Genomic DNA, 12418 nt, shown 5'->3' with positions numbered 1-12418 from the left:
GGCTGTTCACGCCAGTGGGATCTTCTGTTCCCACTGACAGCATACCCTGCTGCCAGGGTGGATTCAATGGGAAATCCCATGGACAGTGGAGGACCAGAAGATCCCACCGTCGAGTCGTTTCATGCCACTGAGAAACATACCATGGGGATGCCAGAGTATTTCACCCATAGTCTATGATTAATTCGTTCACGTGTATGATTATGAAGGAAAATTATGCTATTTTTACTGTTACAGAAAAGAGGACTGACATGCATTTGTGTAGCGTCTTTCAGGACCTCAAAAAGTCCTAAAAGATTTTACAGGGAACAAATACATTGAATTTGAAGTCACTCTTGTAATGTAGGAAATACAACAAATGAAGCGTGCACAGTAAGCTTCCCAAAACAGCAATGTGATAACGACCAGATAATCTGTTTTTTCAAGTGATGTTGATCATGAGATAAATATTGATCATGGTACTTGGATAAGTCCCCTGCTCTTGTTCAAACAAATGCCGTGGAATCCTTTGCATCCATCCACACAAGAGAGTGATTTAATATTTAATCCTTTGGATTTTGACGGCAGCGGTGCGCAGGGGCCTTCTGGGAGGTGAGTAGTGAATTTAAAACCACTTACCTTTACAGGAGCAGCCCTTTGGATTTCGGCGGCAGTGGTGCGCAGGGGCCTTCTGGGAGGCGAGTAGTGAATTTAAAAACTCTTACCTTTACAGGAGCAGCCCTTTGGATTTCGGCGGCAGCGGTGCGCAGGGGCCTTCTGGGAGGTGAGTAGCGACTTTAAAACCACTTACCTTTACAGGAGCAGCCCTTTGGATTTCGGCGGCAGCGGTGCGCAGGGGCCTTCTGGGAGGTGAGTAGCGACTTTAAAACCACTTACCTTTACAGGAGCAGCCCTTTGGATTTCGGCGGCAGCGGTGCGCAGGGGCCTTCTGGGAGGTGAGTAGTGAATTTAAAAACCCTTACCTGGTCCCGTGTCTGTTTTTTTCTGTTTTATTTGTTTTTATATAAGGCGGGAACCGGAAGTTCGACCCGCGGACCTGATGGAAGTCCCCCCCCCCCAACTAATAAATCCTGGTGGAGAGGAAACCCGAGGCACTACACGTGTAGTGTCTCCCACCCGCCCTCCTCCTCTAACCTAATAATAAGACCCATTGGTGTGAGGTAAGTGCCATATTATATGATTATATTATTAGCATTGTGCAGGTCAAGGTTCGGAGGTGGAGGAGCAGTCTCTGTCAGCGAGAGAACCTGAGAACATCCAAGACACTCAGAAGGTAAGAAGGAAAGTAAGTGATTTTTACTTATTTTTACTTTTATACCTTTTTTCAAATTGTGTGTGTCGGGGGGAAACTGAAGTGACATCACAGAAAAGCTGTGGCTAGTATTTGGTAACTAATTAAACATAATAACTTAATTATAATTTAGAGGGATATCTAAGCCAGAGATCGGAGAGTACTATAGTTAGCTATCACATTTCTGTTAGAAATCTAGTGCTAGGAAACAGATAGTTGACAGTAACTTTGAAATTTAAAAAAAAATATTTTTAAAAAAAAAGACAAATTTTAATTTTAATTTCAATTAATTGACGCAATGTCAGTTAGAGGGGTGCTGTGCTCTGACTGTAAGATGTGGCAGGTCCGGGAGGCTTCCAGCGTCCTGGATGGCTTCATCTGCAGAAAGTGCACCCAACTGGAGCTCCTCACAGACCGCATGGTTCGGTTGGAGCAGCAATTGGATGCACTTAGGAGCATGCAGGTGGCGGAAAGCGTCATAGATCGCAGTTATGTAAATGTGGTCACACCCAAGGTGCAGGCAGAGAAATGGGTGACCACCAGAAAGGGCAGGCAGTCAGTGCAGGAATCCCCTGTGGTTGTCCCCCTCTCGAACAGATATACCCCTTTGGATACTGTCGGGGGGGGTAGCCTATCAGGGGAAAACAGCAGCAGCCAGAGCAGTGGCACCACGGCTGGCTCTGATGTTCAGAAGGGAGGGTCAAAGCGCAGGAGAGTAATAGTAATAGGGGACTCTACAGTCAGGGGCACAGATAGGCGCTTCTGTGGACGTGAAAGAGACTCCAGGATGGTATGTTGCCTCCCTGGTGCCAGGGTCCAGGATGTCTCCGAACGGGTAGAGGGCATCCTGAAGGGGGAGGGCAAACAGGCAGAGGTCGTTGTACATATTGGTACTAACGACATAGGCAGGAAGGGGCATGAGGTCCTGCAGCAGGAGTTCAGGGAGCTAGGCAGAAAGTTAAAAGACAGGACCGTGAGGGTTGTAATCTCGGGATTACTCCCTGTGCCACGTGCCAGTGAGGCTAGAAATAGGAAGATAGAGCAGCTAAACACGTGGCTAAACAGCTGGAGTAGGAGGGAGGGTTTCCATTATCTGGACCACTGGGAGCTCTTCCGGGGCAGGTGTGACCTGTATAAGAAGGACGGGTTGCATCTAAACCAGAGAGGCATAAATATCCTGGCCGCGAGGTTTGCTAGTGTCACACGGGAGGGTTTAAACTAGTATGGCAGGGGGGTGGGCACGGGAGCAATTGGTCAGAAGGTGAGAGCATTGAGGGAGAACTAGGGAATAGGGACAGCGTGGCTCTGAGGCAGAGCAGACAGGGAGAAGTTGCTGAACACAGCGGGTCTGGTGGCCTGAAGTGCATATGTTTTAATGCAAGGAGCATTACGGGTAAGGCAGATGAACTTAGAGCTTGGATTAGTACTTGGAACTATGATGTTGTTGCCATTACAGAGACCTGGTTGAGGGAAGGGCAGGATTGGCAGCTAAACGTTCCAGGATTTAGATGTTTCAGGCGGGATAGAGGGGGATGTAAAAGGGGAGGTGGAGTTGCGCTACTTGTTCGGGAGAATATCACAGCTGTACTGCGAGAGGACACCTCAGAGGGCAGTGAGGCTATATGGGTAGAGATCAGGAATAAGAAGGGTGCAGTCACAATGTTGGGGGTATACTACAGGCCTCCCAACAGCCAGCGGGAGATAGAGGAGCAGATAGGTAGACAGATTTTGGAAAAGAGTAAAAACAACAGGGTTGTGGTGATGGGAGACTTCAACTTCCCCAATATTGACTGGGACTCACTTAGTGCCAGGGGCTTAGACGGGGCGGAGTTTGTAAGGAGCATCCAGGAGGGCTTCTTAAAACAATATGTAGACAGTCCAACTAGGGAAGGGGCGGTACTGGACCTGGTATTGGGGAATGAGCCCGGCCAGGTGGTAGATGTTTCAGTAGGGGAGCATTTCGGTAACAGTGACCACAATTCAGTAAGTTTTAAAGTACTGGTGGACAAGGATAAGCGTGGTCCGAGGATGAATGTGCTAAATTGGGGGAAGGCTAATTATAACAATATTAGGTGGGAACTGAAGAACATAGATTGGGGGCGGATGTTTGAGGGCAAATCAACATCTGACATGTGGGAGGCTTTCAAGTGGCAGTTGAAAGGAATACAGGACCGGCATGTTCCTGTGAGGAAGAAAGATAAATACGGCAATTTTCGGGAACCTTGGATGACGAGTGATATTGTAGGCCTCGTCAAAAAGAAAAAGGAGGCATTTGTCAGGGCTAAAAGGCTGGGAACAGACGAAGCCTGCGTGGAATATAAGGAAAGTAGGAAGGAACTTAAGCAAGGAGTCAGGAGGGCTAGAAGGGGTCACGAAAAGTCATTGGCAAATAGGGTTAAGGAAAATCCCAAGGCTTTTTACACGTACATAAAAAGCAAGAGGGTAGCCAGGGAAAGGGTTGGCCCACTGAAGGATAGGCAAGGGAATCTATGTGTGGAGCCAGAGGAAATGGGCGAGGTACTAAATGAATACTTTGCCTCAGTATTCACCAAAGAGAAGGAATTGGTAGATGTTGAGTCTGGAGAAGGGGGTGTAGATAGCCTGGGTCACATTGTGATCCAAAAAGACGAGGTGTTGGGTGTCTTAAAAAATATTAAGGTAGATAAGTCCCCAGGGCCTGATGGGATCTACCCCAGAATACTGAAGGAGGCTGGAGAGGAAATTGCTGAGGCCTTGACAGAAATCTTTGGATCCTCGCTGTCTTCAGGGGATGTCCCGGAGGACTGGAGAATAGCCAATGTTGTTCCTCTGTTTAAGAAGGGTAGCAAGGATAATCCCAGGAACTACAGGCCGGTGAGCCTTACTTCAGTGGTAGGGAAATTACTGGAGAGAATTCTTCGAGACAGGATCAACTCCCATTTGGAAGCAAATGGACGTATTAGTGAGAGGCAGCACGGTTTTGTGAAGGGGAGGTCGTGTCTCGCTAACTTGATAGAGTTTTTTGAGGAGGTCACTAAGATGATTGATGCAGGTAGGGCAGTAGATGTTGCCTATATGGACTTCAGTAAGGCCTTTGACAAGGTCCCTCATGGTAGACTAGTACAAAAGGTGAAGTCACACGGGATCAGGGGTGAGCTGGCAAGGTGGATACAGAACTGGCTAGGTCATAGAAGGCAGAGAGTAGCAATGGAAGGATGCTTTTCTAATTGGAGGGCTGTGACCAGTGGTGTTCCACAGGGATCAGTGCTGGGACCTTTGCTCTTTGTAGTATATATAAATGATTTGGAGGAAAATGTAACTGGTCTGATTAGTAAGTTTGCAGACGACACAAAGGTTGGTGGAATTGCGGATAGCGATGAGGACTGTCGGAGGATACAGCAGGATTTAGATTGTCTGGAGACTTGGGCGGAGAGATGGCAGATGGAGTTTAAACCGGACAAATGTGAGGTAATGCATTTTGGAAGGTCTAATGCAGGTAGGGAATATACAGTGAATGGTAGAACCCTCAAGAGTATTGAAAGTCAAAGAGATCTAGGAGTACAGGTCCACAGGTCATTGAAAGGGGCAACACAGGTGGAGAAGGTAGTCAAGAAGGCATACGGCATGCTTGCCTTCATTGGCCGGGGGATTGAGTATGAGAATTGGCAAGTCATGTTGCAGCTGTACAGAACCTTAGTTAGGCCACACTTGGAGTACAGTGTTCAATTCTGGTCGCCACACTACCAGAAGGATGTGGAGGCTTTAGAGAGAGTGCAGAAGAGGTTTACCAGAATGTTGCCTGGTATGGAGGGCATTAGCTATGAGGAGCGGTTGAATAAACTCGGTTTGTTCTCACTGGAACGAAGGAGGTTGAGGGGAGACCTGATAGAGGTATACAAAATTATGAGGGGCATAGACAGAGTGGATAGTCAGAGGCTTTTCCCCAGGGTAGAGGGGTCAATTACTAGGGGGCATAGGTTTAAGGTGAGAGGGGCAAGGTTTAGAGTAGATGTACGAGGCAAGTTTTTTACGCAGAGGGTAGTGGGTGCCTGGAACTCGCTACCGGAGGAGGTAGTGGAAGCAGGGACGATAGGGACATTTAAGGGGCATCTTGACAAATATATGAATAGGATGGGAATAGAAGGATACGGACCCAGGAAGTGTAGAAGATTGTAGTTTAGTCGGGCAGCATGGTCGGCACGGGCTTGGAGGGCCGAAGGGCCTGTTCCTGTGCTGTACATTTCTTTGTTCTTTGTTTGTTCTTATGGTTTAATATGTCATCTGAATGACAACACTTCTGAGAGTACAGCTCTCTTTTAGTATTGCATTGGAATAGATTTTCATACTCAAGTCTCTGGAGTTGGACATGAACCCACAACTGTGTGGTGTAGAAAGCAAGATTGCTACCAACTGAGCCACAGCTCATACTAAAAGGCCAAAGTTGAACTGAACCATCAAAGTTAAGTAATAAAGCTGGAGGGCATTGATTAGATGGTTACTTGAGCACATACAATTGGACATGCACGGAGACAAGAGTGGAATGATGTCAGGAGTTTTCCAACAGTTATATTTTCCTCTGTTAATAAACCTATCCCAAGTAAAGATAGGCTTTGGATTTTTCCTTCACCAACTGGCTATCAGGAGTATTGCATAGTGCAGGAATACCACTGTCATTCGGAAAAGATGGACAGTGGACCCATGATGCCACTGAAGGAAATTTTTCAAAGGACTTAATCGATGGTCGATTGTCGTAAAAACCCATCTGGTACACTAATGTCCTTTAGGGAAGGAAATCTGCCATCCTTAACTTGTCTGACCTACATGTGACTCCAGACCCACAGCAATGTGGCTGACTCTTAAATGCCCTCTGAAATGACTTAGCAAGCCACTCAGTTGTATTCAACCACTACGAAAACACAAAAAAGAAATGAAACAGGACAGACCACCTGGCATCGAACCAGGCACCGGAAACAACAACAGCAAACCCAGCCTGTCGACCCTGCAAAGTCTTCCTTACAAACATCTGGTGGCTTGTGCCAAAGTTGGGAATGCTTTCTCACAGACTAGTTAAGCAACAACCTGACAGAGTCATATTCATAGAACCTTACCTTACAATGTCCCAGACACCCTATCACCATTCCTGGGTATGTACTGTCTCACCGGCAGGACAGACCCAGCAGAGGTGGTGACACAGTGATATACAGTCGGGAGGGTGTTGCCTGGGAGTCCTCAACATCGACTCTGGGCCCCATGAAGCCTCATGGTTTCAGGTTAAACATGGGCAAGGAAACCTCCTGCTGATTACCACGTACTGACCACCATCAGCTGATGAATCAATACTCCTCCATGTGTAACACCACTTGGAGGAAGCACTGAGGGTGGCAAGGGTGCTCTGGGTGAGGCACTTCTATGTCCATCACCAAGAGTGGCCCGGTAGTACCACCACAGACTGAGCTGGCCGGGTCCTAAAGGACATAGATGCTAGGCTGGGACTGCAGCAGGCGGTGAGGGAACCAACAAGAGGGAAAAACATACTTGACCTCATCTTCACCAACCTGCCTGCTGCAGTTGCATCTGTCCATGACAGTATCGGTAGTAGTCACCACCGCACAGTCCTTGGGGAGATAAAGTACCATCTGCACATTGAGGAGACCCTCCATCGTGTTGTGTGGCACTACCAATGTGCTAAATGGGATAGACTTCGAACAGATCAAGCAACTCAAGACTGGGCCTCCATGAGGTGCTGTGGGCCATCACCAGCAGCAGAATTGTATTCAATCATAATCTGCAACCTCATGGCCCGACACATCTCCCACTCTACCATTACCACCAAGTCAGGGATTAACCCTGGTTCAATGAAGAGTTCAGCAGAGCGTGCCAGGAGCAACACCAGACATACCGAAAAATGAGGTGTAAACCTGGTGAAGCTACAGCACAGCTACTTGTGTTCCAAACTACATAAGCAGCAAGTCATAGACAGAGCTAAGTGATTCCATTATGAGTGCCTCAGATCTAAGTTCTGCAGTGCTCCTACATCTAGCCCTGAATGGTGGTGCACAATTAAACAACTCACTGGAGGAGGAGGCTCCACAAATATCCCCATCCTCAATGATGGAGGAGCCCAGCACATATATGCAAAAGCCAAGGTTTTTGGCATTCGCAACAATCTCCATCCAGAAGTGCCAAGTGGATGACCCATCTTGGTCTCATTGTGGATAGCACAATTGCTTCACAGCTCCAGGGTCCCAGGTTCGATTCCGGCTTGGGTCACTGTCTGTGCGGAGTCTGCACATCCTCCTCGTGTGTGCGTGGGTTTCCCCCGTGTGCTCCGGTTTCCTCCCACAGTCCAAAGATGTGCAGGTTCGGTGGATTGGCCATGATAAACTGCCCTTAGTGTCCAAAATTGCCCCTAGTGTTGGGTGGGGTTACTGGGTTATGGGGATAGTGTGGAGGTGTTGACCTTGGGTAGGGTGCTCTTTCCAAGAGCTGGTGCAGACTCGATGGGCCGAATGGCCTCCTTCTGCACTGTAAATTCTATGATAATCACAGATGTCAGTCTTCAGCCAATATGATTCACTCCACCTGATATCAAGAAACAGCTGAAGGAACTGGATACTGCAAAGGCTATGGGCCCATGACAATATTCCGGCAATAGTACTGAAGACTTGTGCTACAGAACTTGCCACACGCCTAGCCCAGCTGTTCCAGTACTGCTACAACACTAGCATCTACCCGGCAATGTGGAAAGTTGCCCAGGTGTGTCCACAAGAAACAGGACAAATACAACCCAGTCACCTCTCCATCACAAAGTGATAGAAGAAGTCATCAACAGTGCTATCAAACAGCACTTGCTCAGCAATAACCTGCTCATGGATGCTCAGTTTGGGTTGCACCAGGGTCACCCAGATGCTGACCTCTTTACAGCCTTGGCTCGAACATGGTCAAAAGAACTGAATGCCAGAGGTGAGGTGAGAGTGACTGCCCTTGACATAAGGCAGCATTTGACCGAGTATGGCATCAAGGAGCACTAGCTAAACTGGAGTCAATGGGAATCAAGGGGGAAACATGCTCTGCTGGTTGGAGTCATACTTGGCACAAAGGAAGATAGCTGTGGTGGTTGGAGGTCAGTCATTTCAGCTCCAGGACATCACTGCAGGAGTTCATCAAGATAGTATCCTAGGCCCAATATCTTCAGTTGCTTCATCAATGACTTCCCTTCCATCATTAGGTCAGAAATGGGGATGATTGCAGATGACTGTGCAATGTTCAGCACCATTCGCGACTCCTCAGATAATGAAGCAGTTCATGTCTAAATGTAGCAAGATCTAGACAATATCCAGTCTTGGGCTGACAAATGGCAAGTTACCTTCGTGCCACTCAAGTGCCAGGCAATGACCATGTCTTACTAGAGGAGATCTAACCATTGCCCCTTGACATTCAATGACATTACCATCACTGAATCCCCCACAATCGATATCCTGGGGGGTTACCATTGATTAGAAACTGAACTGGACGAGCCACATTAATACTGCGGCTACCAGGGCAGGTCAAAAACTAGGATTCCTGCAGCGAATAACTCATCTCCTGATCTTCCAAAACCTGTCCACCATCTATAAGGCACAAGTCAGGAGTGTAATGGAATACTCTCCACTTGCCTGGATGAGTGCAGCTGTAATAACACTCAGGACATTCGACACCATCCAGGACAAAGCAGCCCGCTTGATTCCTCCCCCTTCCACAAACATTCAAAACCTCCACCACCGATGAACAGTGACAGCCATGTGTACCATCTACAAGATGCACTGCAGTAACTTGCGAGGGTTCCTTAGACCGCACCTTCCAAACACACAACCGCAACCATCTAGAAGGACAAGGGCAGCAGGTACCTGGGAACCCCAACACCTGGACGTCCCCCTCCAACTCATTCACCCTCTGACTTGGAAATATATCACTCTTTCCTCACTGTCACAGAGTAAAATCCTGAATCTCCCTCCCTAACAGCACAGTGGGTGTACCTACACCTTAGGGACTGCAGTGGTTCAAGAAGGCAACATGCCACCACCTTCTGAAGGGTAACTAGGGATGGGCAATAAATTCTGGCCTAACCAGTACGCCCACATCCCGTAAATTAATTTTAAAAAGTACAAAATAAATGGTTGCAAATGGGAAGCAAAAGAAAAAAACATTTAAAAAGGAAAAGGAAAGTTGGAATAGCAGCCTACAGCCTCATAAAATGATGGCTTGAACTATGGTGGTAAGTGTTAAACATCACGTGGCATGGCACAGAAGTCCCATTCTGGCATGTTAGTTTCTGCAGAAGACAGTGGTTGAGAAGGTGCATGATTCGCGGCCTCTGTTTTCTCTGGGCCCTCTTAGACAGCTGTGCTTTTCATTTCTACTCAACGTTTCCAATGATCTTATACACAGACAGCCTCCAAAGGTCATGGGCTGGATTCTCCGCAGCCCCGCACCAAAATTGCGTTTGGCGCGGGGGGGGGGGGAAATCGACATTTACACCTGAATCGGGCCAGGCGCCACTCCTGCGATTCTCTGGTCCCAGGAGAATCTATTGCGCGTGAATTACGCGGCGCGACTTGTGGGCCATTGCCAAAGGCCCTCCCAGCGATACTCGGTCCCGACCGGCCAAATTCCCGACGTCGTGGTTCTAGCCACGTCTGGCCAGTCGGGACTCAGTCCGCGGCCGCCCTCGTGGGGGGTGGGGAATCAGGCACTGGGGGTGGGGGGTCTTATTGGTGGCCGGGGCGGCGATCGGGCGGGTCAGATGGAGCGAAGCGGGGCAGTTCGGTGGGACCTTGTTTGTTGGTCCAGGTCCATCGGCTGAGTCGGCCATCACGTTCGGCCTGGCCGCTGGAGGCTGCCGCCGTGCGCATGCGCAGACTCGGAACCGGAAGTGCGGGAGCTTTTATCCGCAGCCAGAGCTGCGTGAATCACGACGGATCCCTGCCAGCCCCCTACAGATAAGTGAATTACTCTTTATTTTTTTCAGAAAACTACTGGGCGGGATTCTCCACTCCCACGCCGAAGTGGCCGCGCCGTCGCGAACGCAGTCGAGGTTCACGACGGCACGGAACGGCCCCAGTCCCGACCGATTCAGTCCCTGACAATGGGCCAGGATCGGGGCCACGTCATCTACATGCGCCAGGCCTTGTTGCCGTGTAAAAGCGGCGCCGCATAGATGACGCGGCCGGCGCCGCATAACGGGCGTCATCCGCACATGCATGGTTGCCGTCCTCTCTAAGTCCGCCCCGCAAGAAGATGGGGGACGGATCTTGCGGGGCCGTGGAAGGAAGGAGGTCCTCCTTCAGAGAGGACGGCCCGACGATCGGTGGGCACCGATCGCGGGCCACCCCACATTCCAGGTGAAGCCCAGTGCAGGATTCCCCCTCGCCCCCCCCACAGGCCACCCCCCCCAGCGTTCACGCACCGCCCATGACTGCAGCGACCAGGTGTGGATGGCGCCGGGGGGAACCCACCGTTTTGGCCTGGCCGCTCGGCCCATCCGGGCCTTAGAATAGCGGGGGTGCCGGAGAATCGCCATTTTGGGTGTCTCCGGCGATTCTCCGGCCTGCGGCCCGCAAAACTCGACCGGGCCATTCCCGCCACTTGGGAGAATCGCGAGAGGGCGTCGGACCGGCGTCCCCGGAAATTTTGGCGTCCCAGGCGATTCTCCCAACCGGCGTGGGAGTGGAGAATCGCGCCCCTGGAGTGAAACTCCGGCGTTGTGACATAGCCCCATTTTTGGAGAATCCAGCTTATCTCCCTTGTTGGTGTCCTTGTCGTGGATGCCCAAGAGATCATGACCTAGTGGCTAGTTCACCGTACTGAAGCTCTTTGGGTACATGGCCACCATCCATCTGATGAAGGTAGCTGAGTTAGTGCAAATATCACATGCTTAGCTAGGGGTTAATGTTGATGGAATTAGCACACTGAAGGACCTCTGTGTTGGTGACTTTCCAGGAGATGCAGAGGATATATCAAAGACAGTGAAAATAGAAATGGTTCAGCTTTTCCACCTGCCTAGAATATGTTGTTCAGATCTCACAACTGCACAGGGGTGCACTGAGGATGCAGGATTGGTAGATTCACAGTTTTGGTGTTCACAGTCAGGTTTCTGTTGTTCCACACTCCCTTATTCCGTTTTAGCTTTTGTGATGTGGGTGCTGATTTCAGCATCAAATGACATATTGCTGCCGATTGTGGAGCCTCGATATGTAAAGCTATCAACAACCTTCAGTGTCACATCATAGAGTAGAAGGTTCAAATTAAATTTAGAGTCGGGCTGAGAGAGAGTGGGGAGAGAGAATAGCAGAGTTAAGGAGAGAACATTTCAGCCTGTAAGAGAAAATATGTTTTTTCTAATTCATTCATGGCATGTGGGCATCATTGACAAGGCCAGCATTTATAGCCCATCCTGAATTACCTGTGAGAAAGTGGTGGTGAAACTCCTTCTTGAACTAGTGGGGTCCTGCTGCTGAGTACATCCACAACCTAACAGGATGAAGTGCCAGGATTTTGACTCACTGGCAGTGAAGGAATAGTGATATTGTTCCAACTCAGGACTGTGTGTCCCCTGGAGCGGAGCTTGGAGGTGTTCACCAGCTTCTGCTGTCCTTGTTTTTCTCGGTAGTAGAGGCTACAGGTTTGGAAGGTGGTGTCGAAGGAACCTTGGCAGGATGCTGCAGTGGACGGCACAGACTGCTACCACTGTGCAGCGGTGGTGGAGTAAATGTTTAAGATGATGAATGCGGTGCCAATGAGCAGGATGCATTGTCCAAGATGGTGTTGAGCTTGTTGAGTGTTGTTGGAGCTGTACTCATCCAGGCAAGTGGACAGTATTGTATCATGCTCCCGCCCTATGCGTAATAGGTGGTTGGCAGGCTTTGAGGACTCAGGAGGTGAGTCACCCACCACAGAACTTCCAGCCTCTGACCTGTTCTTGTAACCAAGCATGGTTACTCCTTAACAGCAGTAGCCCCACAGGGCCATCCCGGCCCAAGGCACATGCATCAGCCTCAGGAAACTAGTTGAGACTGGTAAGTTCGACCTAACCCTGGGCAAAGCATTACGTGACTGGTTAGTATGTGGAATCTGCAATGCGGCTGCAAAAAGAAAATTAAAACTTGTTTAGAC

The 12418-nt window shown here is 49.3% G+C and overlaps 1 protein-coding gene across 5 annotated transcripts in view; it reads right to left on the bottom strand.

Moving 5' to 3' along the window:
- The window catches only part of unc80 (unc-80 homolog (C. elegans)), a 599468-nt gene that overhangs the window by 151813 nt on the left and 435237 nt on the right, over positions 1–12418 (bottom strand). The gene's annotated exons all lie outside the window — the stretch shown is intronic.

Source organism: Scyliorhinus torazame, chromosome 2, assembly GCF_047496885.1.
Source record: "Scyliorhinus torazame isolate Kashiwa2021f chromosome 2, sScyTor2.1, whole genome shotgun sequence".
Lineage (NCBI taxonomy): Eukaryota > Metazoa > Chordata > Chondrichthyes > Carcharhiniformes > Scyliorhinidae > Scyliorhinus > Scyliorhinus torazame.
The sequence above is the reverse complement of the archived record's forward strand: the minus strand, read 5'-3'. Positions and strand labels throughout refer to the sequence as shown.